The following is a 13,734-nucleotide window of genomic DNA, read 5'->3' as shown; positions in this document are numbered from 1 at the left end:
TGAGGTTTTTAAATGCAAAGCAATGAATCTAGAGTCTGAATTCCTGACCACCTTCTCTGTGGAACTGTTACTCAGGGTCCAAATCACCCCAGGGCCAAGTAGCAGACAACCAGGGACAGCCGTTATACCTCAGCTCCTGCTGAAATTGTCCAAATCAGCCAGTCCCAACCTACCATCCCTACTTCCCCCATTCCTTCCTACAGAAACCACAATAAAAGATCTTATCCTCAGTCCCATCCTGACAGATTCCAGTGCTCCCCTTTGTCCTCCCCCACCCCTCCCTGGTGGCTGCACCAGCCCCCTCCTTCTGGGATCTGTGGGTAACCAATTGTCTTTTCAATGGCAGTGATCTCCTGGTCTGTTGGCCTTACTATCCCTAAATGACAATAAAACCCCTAAGTCCAAACAAAAACTTCCTGGAGGAGGTGATGTATGAGGTGTATGATGTGTGAAGAAGGTCTGGAAGTATTATCTTTGTATAACAAGCCAGAAAATAGGGTTTTAGGCACAGAGAGCAGCAGGTGTGGCCAGATGCAGGTAAGAGAAAGCCAAAGCCATCCATGAATTCACAGGGGCTCACTGTGGTTCAAGCACAGAACCTGCAGAAGGAGCAGGGAAAAGTGGAATCGAAGAGATCATGTAAATGGTGGATACTCTGGGCTATGTGTTGTGCCTGACCGCTGTACTTTCTCATCTTCCTCTTTCTGGGTACACAACGCCGTTCACTCTGGGTAATTTCCCCTGTGCTTCACGGTATGGAGGTTCCTCAAAGAGGAAAATAGAGTTACCCTAGGACCCAGAAATCCCACTACTGGGTATTTACCTAAAGATACAAATGTAGTGATCCAAAGGGGCATGTGAACCTGAATGTTTACAGCAGCAATGTCCACAATAGCCAAACTATGGAAAGAACCTAGATGTCCATCAACAGAGGAATGGATAAAGAAGATGTGATAAACACACACACACACACACACACACACACACACACACACACACAATGGAATACTATGCAGCCATCAAAAATGAAATCTTGACATTTGCAATGACTTGGATGGAACTAGAGGGTATTATGCTAAGTGAAGTAAGTCAATCAGAGAAAGGCAATTATCATATGATCTCTCTGATATGAGGAATTTGAAAGACAGGGTAGGCGGTCATGGGAGGTAGGGAGGGAAAAAATGAAACAAGATGGGATGGGGAGAGAGACAAACCATAACAGACTTAATCTCACAAAACAAACTGAGGATTGCGGGGATGGAGGGGGTATGGAGATGGTGGCTGCGTTATGAACATTGGGGAGGGCATGTGATATGGTGAATTCTGTGAAATGTGTAACACAAATGAATCACAGACCTGCACCCTTGGGGCAAATAATACATTATTTGTTAATTTAAAAAAAAATTCGCCTGTGCTTTATGCATTCTGGGGGAGGATGGGCACACATATAAACCCATATAGTGATTGGTCCACCTGACACCAATAGGACCAATCAGAGTCTCCCTGGGATTGATATGTAAATGACAGGTAGGCGAGGTTCTCTCTTTAGGAGAGTGACTGGCCTTGCTGGATGGGATTCAGGAGCTGGCAATGGCCATCTTCCCAGACACTTGAAGAGTCTCTGACCAGAGAAGAAAGCAGCCATATGGAGATGAGTAAACATGAGACATGGACAAAGAGAAAAGTGTTTTGCCAGTTTCCAGTCCCTAGTTCTTGATTCTGAAATTTTAGTTCTGCAGCTCTTCTTTCGATTTTTTTAAAAGATTTTTTCTTTATTTCTCTGACAGAGATCACAAGTAGGCAGAGAGGCAGGCAGAGAGAGAGGAGGAAGCAGGCTCCTTGCAGAGCAGAGAGCCTGATGCGGGGATAGATCCCAGGACCCTGGGATCATGACCTGAGCCGAAGGCAGAGGCCTAACCCACTGAGCCACCCAGGCACCCCATCTTCTTTTGGATTTTTATGAACTTCTGTGGTATCCACCCCTACAGGAACCTGGACATTCCTTTGTTTTTTGTTTGTTTGCTTGCTTTTCCCTTTTGGTTCCTCCAGTTTTCTTTGGATTGCTGCCACTTGCAAGCAAAGGGTCTTGTAAAAATACCACACCAAGGAAATTCACACGTCCTTAGGAGCTACTGAGTAAGTTCCTGTAGGGGAAGGACATAATGAGATGCACATTTTAGAGTGATCATCTTAGAATAAGTTTAGAGGATGAATTGGTGTGAGGAGGGGAGGGAAAGGGGCATATTCCTGAAGATGAGATGACAGGTTGGAAGGCCGTTATGGTCATTCTGGCAAAGTATGGTGAGTGCCTGAAACAGAAGAGAAAAAGGGGCCGAGGAAAGATTAAACTTACACAAGGTGAGAAGACTAATGAGACTTTATGAAATCTGAGTCTGTGAAATCGTATATTGCTAGGCTTTTAGCACACTTACTTTGGGATCTAATCTTCAAAAATATTTAAATATCTCTGGTGGTGATGACACCATCGTCTTTCCAGTGGTTAAGAACTCTGAAATCTTAATGTGGCCTGGGCTGTAGAATGTCAGCTGCAGCTTGAGCACAACGAAAATCCGTTGAAGGGTTTTACACTGGTAGGTGGAGGGTGGTCATGGGATTCCTTTTGCATTTTTAAAATGTCATTTTTGGCTGCCATGTAAAGAATGGATAGAGAAAAGGCAAAAATAGAAACAAATCATTCTCCAATATTTATGGAACATCTACTATGTGTCAGGTACTGTTCTAAACCCTAAAGACAAAATAGTTAACAAGAGACAAAATAAGTTTGATGTCCTCTTGGAGTTTTCATTTTAGTTGTTGAGTGAGAAATGAAGCAAATAAATATACATACATATCAGGGGTTGATGTGGGGTAGGAAGGAAACTAAGCTGAGTGAGAGGACATGGGGTGAGGGTTTAGGGGAGCAGGTTGGTATTTTCTATGGGGCTGTGTCAGGGAAGTCTCCCTCATTTGAGGAAAGACCTGGAGGAAATTAAGGAACGAGCAGTTGTGCTGTTTGGAGAAGAGCATCCCACACAAAGCAAACAGTAAGCCCAAGGTGGGAGCACATCTGGTGTGTTAAAAGAATGACATGGCGACCAATAATGCTGGGCAAAAAATGAGCAAGACGGCAAGTGGTAGGAGGTAGGTAAGGAAGGTAGTGGGGTCAGATCACATAAAGTCTTGAAGGCCATTGTAAAGATTTGCCTTTAACTTTGTGCCAGATGAGAAGAGCTTGGATGGTTTTGAAGAGGCTTGACTTGATTTAGATTAGAAAAGGATCGGGGCACCTGGGTGGCTCAGTGGGTTAAGCCTCTGCCTTCAGCTCAGGTCACGGTCTCGGGGTTCTGACATTAAGCCCCGCATTGGGCTCTCTGCTCATCAGGGAGCCTGATCCCCCCTTTCCCACTGCCTGCCTCTCTGCCTACATGAGATCTCTCTCTCGCTCTGTCAAATAAATAAATAAAATCTTAAAGAGAAAAGAAAAGAATCACTCAGGCTGCTGTGTGCAGAACGGACTTGCGGGGTTGTGGGGTGGGGATGCTACTTGCATTAATGTAGACTGAGATTTCTATACTGCTGGCATTTGTGGCCATCTTAGTTTTTGCTATGGGGAGCTGTCCTGTGCACTGACCACTAGATCGCAGGAGGGCCCTTTCCCACTCCCAAGTTGTGACAACGAAAAGTGTGTCCAGACCCTGTCAAAGTCCCCTGGGGGGGCAGGTGCACAAAACTCTCCTGGTTGAGGACCACTGATCTGGGTGAGAGGGGATATTGGCCCAGACCAGAGCGGTAGATGTAGGGGTGGGGAGAAGGGGGGAGATTCTGGGTGTATATTGAAGGCAAAACACGCAGGATTTTTAAATATATTAAGTGTGGAGTGTGCGGAAAAGACAAGAGTTGGGATGATTTTACAATTTTGGGGGCCCGAGGCCCTGGAACAGTGAAGTTGCCACTGGCTAAGATGGGAAAGACGACGGGAGAAGCAAGTTTGATGGGAAACAGGTGTTTGGTTCTGGAGATGGCAGCTGAATCCACACGGGGATGCCCAACCAGCAGCTGAACACACGAGTCTGGAATTCAGGGGTGAGGTCCAGGCTGGAGGCACAAATATGAGCACCGTTAGGACATAGGGTTCAAGCTCTGAGAAGAAGTGGGCTTACCTACACAGTGAGTATCGTGTTTGACAACACGATAAGGCAGCTTCATGATATCTGTCCCCTGGTGTTTGTCCTGTGAGCATGGACGGGAGTGTGTATGGGACTTAGGACTTGCTTTTAACCAGTAGAATTTGGCAAGGTAAGAAGATGTCACTATTATGATCTCATTATATTAAATCAGACTGTTTTACTGATTGGAGTGAGAGGCTGTCCTGGACTTGAAGAAGCAAAGAGCCAAGTTCGGAATCACCCGTGGAGAGAGTTATATGGCAGGAAACCGCAAGCAGCCTCTGGGGGCTGAGGATGGTCTCCAGTTAACAGCCTGGAGAATCTCCCTGGCCCGCCCCAGCATGGGCTGACGCCCAAATCACACAACTACAAGGAAATGAGTTCTGCCAACAACCCGAGTGAGTTTGGAAGCAGAGCCTTCTGTAGTGGAACCTGCAGGTGAGAACACAGCTTGGTGGGCACCTTCTCTCCTCCTTTGAGTGAGACCCAGAGCCGAGGACCCTGGTTAAGCTGTGTCTGGCCTCCTGACAGCTAGAGATGGAAGGATGGTAAACTGAGCTGTTTAAAGTGACTAAACTTGTTATTATTTGTTACGAAGTAACTATTAAAAACAAAACGAGAGGCCCCAAATGGAGTTGCTTATGCTAAGCCCCACATCACCCAAACCAGACTTAATTATGATTTCAGCTGTCCCAGAAATGGAATCTGAGCCCAGGCAAGCAGACATCACCTGATCCCCACTCCCTCGGACCCCTGCCATCCCTGACAGCCAAGTCACCTGGCCATAACCAACCTGCCTTGTTTGCCTGACGTGACTTCCTTGCTCCTCCTCCCTTCTGCCTATAAAAGTCTTTCATTTTGTACAGCTCCTCCGAGCTCCTTTCAGTCTGCAAGCAGGTTGCTGCCCATTTCGTGAATCATTGAATAAAGCCAATAGGCTCTTTAAAGTGTACTCAGCTGAATTTTTGTTTTTTAACACAACAGAGAACTCAGGCAGAAGGTCCGAGTCCCAGAGCACAGGACTGATGCCTAAAGGTCAGGAAGCTCAAGAAAACCCAGCCAGGAAAGGAGCCATCATCACTGACCAGTGTGGAAGAGGAAGGGAGAGCCATCATCACGATGAAAGAGATAGAATATTTTCAGAGAAGTGGAGGTACTTCTTTGTCTATAGGACTACAGGTTGAGTCATTTGGATCTGAGGGTTAATCATTGAATTTGGCAACGTGGCGGTGATTAGAAATCTTGTAAAATAGGGGTTTGAAGTGGCGGGGGGGTGGGAGGTTGGGGTACCAGGTGGTGGGTATTATAGAGGGCACGGATTGCATGGAGCACTGGGTGTGGTGAAAAAATAATGAATACTGTTTTTCTGAAAATAAATACATTGGAAAAAAAAAAAGTCAGTGATAGGAAACACACACCATGGCAGCGAGGCAGGGTGAGAGCAAAAAAAAAAAAAAAAGAAAAGAAAAAAAAAAGAAAAAAAATCTGTGTAGGTGTAGTCGTGGGACCAATGACTGTTAACAGTGTCTGAAGTGCAAAAAAGAAATTTCAGGGTTTGGATTCAAATGGGAGCAGTGGATATAAAGAGCAGTGAGCAAGTCTGACTTCTGTTTTGGAGGTCAAATCAGTTGGTTTTGCTGATGGATTAGATACGAGAAAAGGGAAAGGGGGAATTTATCCCAGGGGCTGAGGCTTTAGCCAGTAGGAGGTGGGGATGCTGCTTACTACGATGGGGAGACTGGGACAGGTGCAGGTTGAGAAGGGAGCAGGTTAGAAATCATGGTGAAAATAAGACTCCTGTTACATATTCATGGAGAAATGCTGCAGGCAGCTGGCCACGTGATTCTCAGCTCCAAGGGCGGGTTAGGATTAAAGACATTAACTTCAGAGCCTTCAGCTTCTACAAAGAACTTAAATCAATGATGCTGAGTGGAATCGGCTAAAGCAGTGGTTTTTAAACTGGGACTGGGAGGCAAGGAGTATTGCTCCCAGGGCCGACTGAACAATATCCGGAGACATATTTGGTGGTCACCACTGGGTGGGGGGGTGCTACTGGCATCTAGTGGCTAGAGACCAGAGATGCTGCTAACTGTCCTGCAGGGCACAGGACAGCCCCACAGCAGATAATCACACACCAGGGATCAATCGTGCTAGGTTGCGAAACCCTGATCGAGGGAGAGAGAGAGAGAGAGAGCACGCGAACGCATAGCTACAGAACACCCAGAATCAAGCTCTTCAAAGGGGCAGAGATGAAATAGAGAAGCGGATTGAGAATACAGGTCCAGGATGGTAGGAAGAGAAACCATGTGATTAAGAGGGCACTAGGGAAGCGGGAACCTAGAGACACTGAATACATCCACGTTTGCTAGTGATAGGCGTGTATGGTGCATGGACCGCCTATGAGAATTCACACACCTTGCACATTTTTAAGTGGACATCTGAAACTTTTTAATCATAAATTTTTCATCACAATATATGTATATTTTATTAACTAGGTGTTGAAAATATTAAATATTTTAAAAATGAGATAGAGGGCACCTGGGTGGTTCAGTCACTAAGCAGCTGCCTTTGGCTCAGGTCATGATCACAAGGGCCTGGGATGAAGGCCCACATTCCTGCTCGGCAGGAAGCCTGCTTCTCCCTCCCCTGCTCCCCCTACTTGTGTTCTGTGTGTGTGTGTGTGTGTGTGTGTGACTCGCTCTACCAAATAAATAAATAAATCTTTAAAAAGAAAATGAGATAGGAAAGGATCGACTTCATTGGAATAACATTTGCCTGCTACAAGTTGATTTTTTTAAAAGCAGAACAGTCTCATTTTCTGTTATTTTATTTCCCAAACCACACTGGAATGGAATGAAACCATTAAAATCCTTACTTGTGCTTTTTCCTATAATGTCCCTAAAAATATGTAGTTTAATTTAAATATGAAGGAATGAGTGTCACTAACCAAAACTGATTGTTTTTCTGATTTCAGAGCACTTCCAACATCTGCCCAAATCCCCTTTCCGATGTTAACCTTCACCCTTAATAAGGAAAGGAAGCCCTAAAGGCAGAGCCCCAGGACTGCCCACAGAAGGGCATTATTTGAAAGAAAACTGGTATTTCAACTTTGGTGTCAGCCCAAGTCCTACACTCTAATAAGATCTGAGAGGAGTGTCTTGATCTTCCAGGAAGGAGAGGAATATCCTGATATCAGACCCAAGAATGGGCATATCACCTATCCTACAGAGCACACATGGAGTTTGGATCTGGAAATGGACTCCCTTAAAATGATCTGCACATAAGGATTCTTTATAGAGATTTTTCAACTACCCTTGGGGACATGGTACCCTACACCCACAGGTGTAGACAAATATTTTACAAGCTATGCTGGGAATGAGGTGGGGAGAGAAATATGGAGGTTGTTATAGGAAGATAGAAGGTAAAAGGAAGTCTTTGTTTTGGGTTTTTTCCTTTTGTTTTTAAGAAAAAGGTCATTTGTCTTCTGACTGGAAGGATCCATTGGAACGAGAACTTGATATTGACCCTGGGAGTATAGTCCTGGAGAGGGCTGGAGGGAAAACATCCCAGGCACAAGGAAGAACAAACTCCAGCTGGGGATGTCTGCTCTTCTCAATAAACCTGCTCTGTCTTCAACTCTTTCTGTGTTTCTTGTACATTTCTCCAATTACCATGTAAATTCCATGATGCCAGGGACTTTTCTGTGTCATTCGCCACAGATTTACAAACACTCAGGGCAGTGTGTAGCACACAGTAGGTACTGACTAAATATTTGTTGAGTAAATTTCTAAAAACAAATTAAAAATGGATGCACATGTAGGTATAGATTTGATTGGGTGGTGCTAAGATAAGGGAATTCCTGCACAAGGGGCTTTTATTTTCTTGAAGTGTGACACTAGTGATGAAGTTTTGGAAGGTGAGGTTCGGTGGGGTGAGGTCCAGAGCCGATGACCAAGAAAGGATTCTTGAGACGTCTTAGGTGCAAATGGTGGTTTTATTAAAACACAGGGACAGGACCCAGGGGCAGAAAGAGCTGCTCAGACAGAGGCGTGGTTGACTGGGAGCTGAGGAAAGTGAGGACAAAGGGGGTGTCCAGAAGGACTGTCATATGCTAAAGAAGAATTTCAGGATAAGGGAGACCTGGTTATTGTCAAGTCAAGGCTGTTTTTGCCTCTAATGAGGGAAAGCATGAAGACAGTTGGGAGTTTCCTGGAGATATGTTACATTCCTCCTATCACACATCCTTGTCAGTGGGCTTCAGGCTTAGAAGAAATTCAGTTTTATTACACTTCCCTCCCCCTTAGCCTCCCTCAATTTTATGGAGGGGAGGGTGATGTTAGGGCTTCCGGAAACTGAGGTATGGGTCTCTGGAAGTCAGGTTATTGATGAGAAAGCTTCTTCCTTCCTTGTAAGTCGCTAGGACATTTGTAGATGTAGGGAGACTCCTGTCCTGCAGGACTGGGATCTCTATCAGTTATGCATCGTTTTTCCTTTAGGGCAGCCGGGAGTGCATGAGGAATGTTACACATATGGCATGGGGAGAGGGTGTAGGGCACCTGCTTCTGCTTTGTCCTCAGCTTGCCTTCTGCTCCCTCATCCCTAGGACAGGAGCTGAGAGTGAGGTGACATAGTTCAGAAGAGGTGGGGGTAGGGATTGTTCAGGCAAGTCTTGAAGGTGTGAAACGGTCATCCATTAGAGGGAAAGCCAAATTCACCGGAGTGACAAGGGAGTTTGAAGACAGGGTTGAGTATCCACTGGAGAATTGTGGTCAAGTGTTTTAAAGAACAGCAGTTTGGCTCAGCTGTATGATTGCTTCCTGGTTTCTGGTGCATGCCGCTGGCATTGGTGGAATCATTTCTAAAGAAACAAAACGAAGGAGGATAAGCCGTTCTTTCAGAAATGATGATGAATCAAGTTTTGAACATGCTGGGTTTTGAGTCACAGGTGGGACATCACAGTGAAATAGCACGAGTAGTTAGTCAGTTACACGGGCCTGGTGGGTAGGAAAGAAACAGATGGTCGTGTATCAGTGGGAGATATGTTGGCTAGGGAATGGGAGCTGAAACCAAGGGCACAGCTGATATCACTACAAGAGAGGGTAGCTTGGAAGAGAAAGGTTAACTGAACCCCCAGGGAACCCCCAGGGAAACATGCATTTCTCAGGCATGCCAATGTTGACACAGATTATTGTAACTCCTGGGGGCCAGAAGCCATGTCTTCGAGCTTCATTCATTCCCTGCCTCTGGCATGGCGTGGGCCACACTGAAGGTAATTCTAAAATTCGTTCCGATTTGATTTCATTGCACTTTCCATTCACCAGAATCTTGTCATGGTTTGCTAGTGTATCATTTTCTCAAAAAGATTAAATAAGGACCATTTTACAAATATGAGATGAACGCCTGAAGGGATTTTGTTTAATTCATTCATTAGCTTGGGAACCACTAAGATGTTACCACCACTTCAAGCAAGAATCTCAAGGCAGACCCACATACAATCAGTAATACTTAAACGAATTTGCTTTGATAGATGCAAATAGATATGCAAATAGAATGCAAATGGATGCAAAACTGCCTTCTACCAAAGGAAAGGGGGTCAACTGTACTTCCAGTGGACAAAATTCATTTACATATCGCTAGACAAGATCATCTGCATCCACATCAATTATGTACAATCTATAGAGTTGCAAAATAGCTCAAAGACAAGAAAGGCACAGAATATCCCATAGAATTGGTCAGCCCAGAAGGGTACATGAGACAACACCTGTTTTCCCTTGGAAGATACTATAATCTTTTAGGTTCATGTCAATGTCTTTCGTGATTTTGCCTATGCTTTAAGAAAAAAAAAAGTTACCATTATCATTCTTATTAGTTTGAAAAAAAACTAATAAAATACTAGTCTGTTATAAAATACACATGGAAGAATGTTCTGGCACTATCATACCCAATTTGGGGTACTAACTGATTAGGAAGATGAGGCAGAATTTGGGAGCCCCTAGGATGAGTCTGTTTCCGGTTGGAATGGGAAATATTTAAGAATCAAACTAAATGATCTCAAATCCACTCTGGAATGAAACAAAGTATAAGGAAAATACAGAAGATGTTGAAATGGACCTGTTGGCTCACTGTGAGCTTTCCTGGTCGAATGAAGACCTCTACCATGATGCTTGTCCTCCATGTCCCACCCGCCCCATACCTGCTATCCTGGCACCAAAGGGCCACCAGACTTTAGGCTCAGTCTTCAGTTCCAAATGGAAACCCTCTGTTCCCATAGTAGTGGACAGGATGACTCTGGTTGCTGGTGGAAGCGTCAGCTGCTTTAGTCCAGCAGTTCAAGAGAGGATCAGAAGAGCATAAGGACGATATTGGAAAAAAATGCTCGGACGAATTTCCAGAACACAATATTTCTCTTTGCAATTTTTGAGTGTTCTGTAGCCAACCTGCCAAAAAATGTGAAAACTATAAATAGAGAAGAGTGGGAAGGAGAAATGAGGACCTGTCACAGTGCCAGTGAAAATAGGGAACTGAGAATTTTCCAGAGATTCAGAGTCAAAGGGGGTTAATATTTACTTAGAAAAGAAGTCGTGGGCACAAGCTCTAGGATGAAATGAAGGCAAGAGAGGCAAGTTAGGGAATAGAGAGAGAGAGAGACTTGAAGATAAAAAAATGTCAACTTAAAGTCTCATTCCTCATTAAGGAAAGTACAGATCAGAGAAGAGGGGAGAGACTGGGATATAGTTGGTCACTGATTGTGTCTGGCTCTGATTAGAAGCTTTGTATCCACTTTTTAATTTCATCTTCCAGCCTGTTTCCTGGATTCCAGCTTCTTTTTCCTATGAAATAGGTACCATCACCAAAGACGAGAGTCAAACATGTAACAGTAGGCAAATCTTCAACAGCGCGGACAACTAACTAACCAAAAGATGGCCCGAGGACCCCTGCAGAGTCAAGTGTTACACTCCCAGTGCCTGGATCCCGAGACCATGGTAGGGATCTTGGGAAGGGTTCAGGGTAGGGAGACACACAGCAGGTTCTGGCCAGAGGCTAGTCACCAAACTTTGTGTGGCTGAAGGGGTGTGTATCAGCTGAATGTCAGCTCCCAGATGAAACTGAGGGCAATGTCCTTTGGGAAGGTTTCCGCTGACTCTCTGCCTTTCCTTCGTCCTCCCCAGGGTGTTCCATTAGCATCTGGGGTCTGGGGTCTTGCCTGTTGCTCCTGGCTTTGGTGGGCCACGCCACTGCCACAGCCAGGGCTCCAAGTGGCAGCACACTGTATGGGGTCTTGACTGTTCCCTCCTGACTCTCGGAAGGAGAACAGGCAGCAGGGATTTTCATTCTTTGTTGGCACCTACTCTCTTCAGCATCCCCAAGATCAGTACCCCAGGCTGCACAAGCTCAGGTTCATGTCTTTACCAAAGGCTGGCAATCATTTCAGAAAGGAATGACAATGAAGATAAAAAAACAGTTCAACTACTTGTTCATCTGGACTTCTAGGGCAGGTGGGGTTCCCAGACAACTTTGTTCCATCGGTCTGGCACCCTTGCCCCCCTCTCGGTGCCTTGGTGATGAGTGTGGGCCTTGCTGTTTGCGCTGCCTGAATTTGCCCTTGTCGCTTACTAGCACTGTGGCCCTGGGCTAAAAGTCATGCCTCTCAGAGCCAGTCGGAATAGCTTATTTGACCTATTGATTCTGGCACTGTGGGCCTGTGCGGAATCTCTCTTCTTCATCCCTCCTCCTTCTGTCTTCTCCTCCTCCTCCTCTTCTTCCTCCTCCTTCTTTGATGTGTAAACCAAGGTATTTGGGGAGCAGGGAATGATGTGATGTCTGGGATTTACTTTAAAATATATTCCAGACCTCCCCCCTCCCAAGAAAACGAAAATACAGGCACTTCGGGGGCAGTAGGAAGAGGAGGGCCTATGAAACAGTTGGGGAAGCAGAGTGATAAGTACTCAGAAGGGCCGGGATCCTTCTGCTCTACACACTTTGGTGTATGTTTGAGAATTTTCATAATAAGAGTAAACAAACAAAGACCAAATAACGAGGCTTTCATTCCCTATATCCAAATGACCACAACAGGGCATAGAATGCACTTTCATAGTTGCTCCCCTGGCAATTTATTCTGATTCTCCAGATAAGATTCCAGCTCTCATCCTACCTCTCATAGTCTCTGGGTATTGACTGTGAACGTTTTCCTCAACAAGGCCTTGCCAGGCCCACTGCTAGGGAATGTATTGTTTCAGATTCTGTACTCACGTTTTAAAAGAAAGTGACCAGTTTCCCGTTTGGAGTGACTCGAATGCAAGACTCACTGTAAGCCGTTGTCTTGCTGTGTCCCATCCCTTTCTAAGAACAGTCTGAGGGGTTTGAAGTGGCGGGGGGTGGGAGGTTGAGGTACCAGGTGGTGGGTATTATAGAGGGCACGGCTTGCATGGAGCACTGGGTGTGGTGAAAAAATAATGAATAATGTTTTTCTGAAAATAAATAAATTGGAAAAAAAATAAAATTTAAAAAAAAAAAAAAAAAAAAGGACTGCTCGTGCTATCTCTGGGAGATCACAGCTTTGGGAGGGGCAGCCCAGGCTTGGGCTATTACAGCAAAGCTGCAGCGTGAAGGGCGCGCGTGAGATCTGTGGTTTGAGCTGTCAGAGTCTCACGGAGAAAAAAAGAAATGAATCATCATTTGACCATGGCATTCCCATTAAAGGGGAGGACAGTGGGAGAAAGAGCAAGGGAAGAGGAAAGAAAAATCTCAAAATAAATGTGGGGTGGATGGCAGGAGGAGGAGGGGGTCTCGGAAATTGGGGGCAGGTGTGGCGATCGAACCAACGCTAGCCACAAACACACGGTTCCGCCCATTCTAGAGCGGACTGGACATAAACATGCTCGCACATCTACTTGTCGGTTGTGTTTTGTGGGCTGGTAGCGAGGTGATTCTTTAAGAGCTCTGAGGACCCAAACTTGTGGTCGCCCCGCAGCTGAGCCGAAGTGGAGCCGGGAGCTGCCCAGACGACCGGAGGCTGCCAGCTGACCACCTTCCTCCCTACAGATCGCTGGAGCCAAGCTCGGCGGGGGAGAAGCCACGCTCGCCGGTGGGCGGGGGGGCTAAGGGCGGAAGCCGGGCTCCCACAGAGGCCTCCGCGCCCAGGCGGCTGCAGCGGCGGCGCACGGGGACCGGAGGCCTGACACGGGGACGCGCCCCCCACTCTGGACAACCGGCCGCAGAAGTAAAGGGCCAGCATCCCGCTACGGCTATGCTTCCCACGGGACAATCTCGGGAGAAGGTCCTGGAAGAGGCTCGCAGGCCGATTTTCCGAGGGAAACGGCGAGGTGGGGAGGGAGCGCCCCTGACCCTCCCCCCACTCCCCTCTCCCGCTCACCCGGCATCACCAGCGGCGGGGCTGCCCCGCAGAAACGTACGCGAGGTTGTAGTGTCGTCCTCCGCCGCACGGGGGCAGCATCACCTGCTGGCTCGGCGGCGGCGGTCCGGGCGCCTCTCTTGGCGGAGGTAGGCGGAGGCGGGCCCGCGGCGTCCTCTTTCATTGGCCGGCGCGGGCGCTGCCATGTTGGCGGAA

General features: G+C 46.5%; 1 long non-coding RNA gene across 1 annotated transcript; it reads right to left on the bottom strand.

Annotated features, from left to right (window-relative positions):
- Window positions 1-8,154: 8,154 nt before the first annotated feature.
- Window positions 8,155-13,617, bottom strand: LOC122902782. The gene is made up of 3 exons (XR_006383868.1): window positions 13,540-13,617; window positions 10,360-10,603; window positions 8,155-9,024 (listed from the first exon to the last, which is right to left on the bottom strand). It is a non-coding gene; the product is annotated as an uncharacterized LOC122902782 (long non-coding RNA).
- Between the last annotated feature and the right edge of the window lie 117 nt (window positions 13,618-13,734).

The sequence above is a fragment of the Neovison vison genome, chromosome 3 (genome assembly GCF_020171115.1).
Source record: "Neovison vison isolate M4711 chromosome 3, ASM_NN_V1, whole genome shotgun sequence".
Classification (NCBI taxonomy): Eukaryota; Metazoa; Chordata; class Mammalia; order Carnivora; family Mustelidae; genus Neogale; species Neogale vison.
Note: the sequence above shows the minus strand (reverse complement) of the source record. Positions and strands in the feature narration are given on the sequence as shown.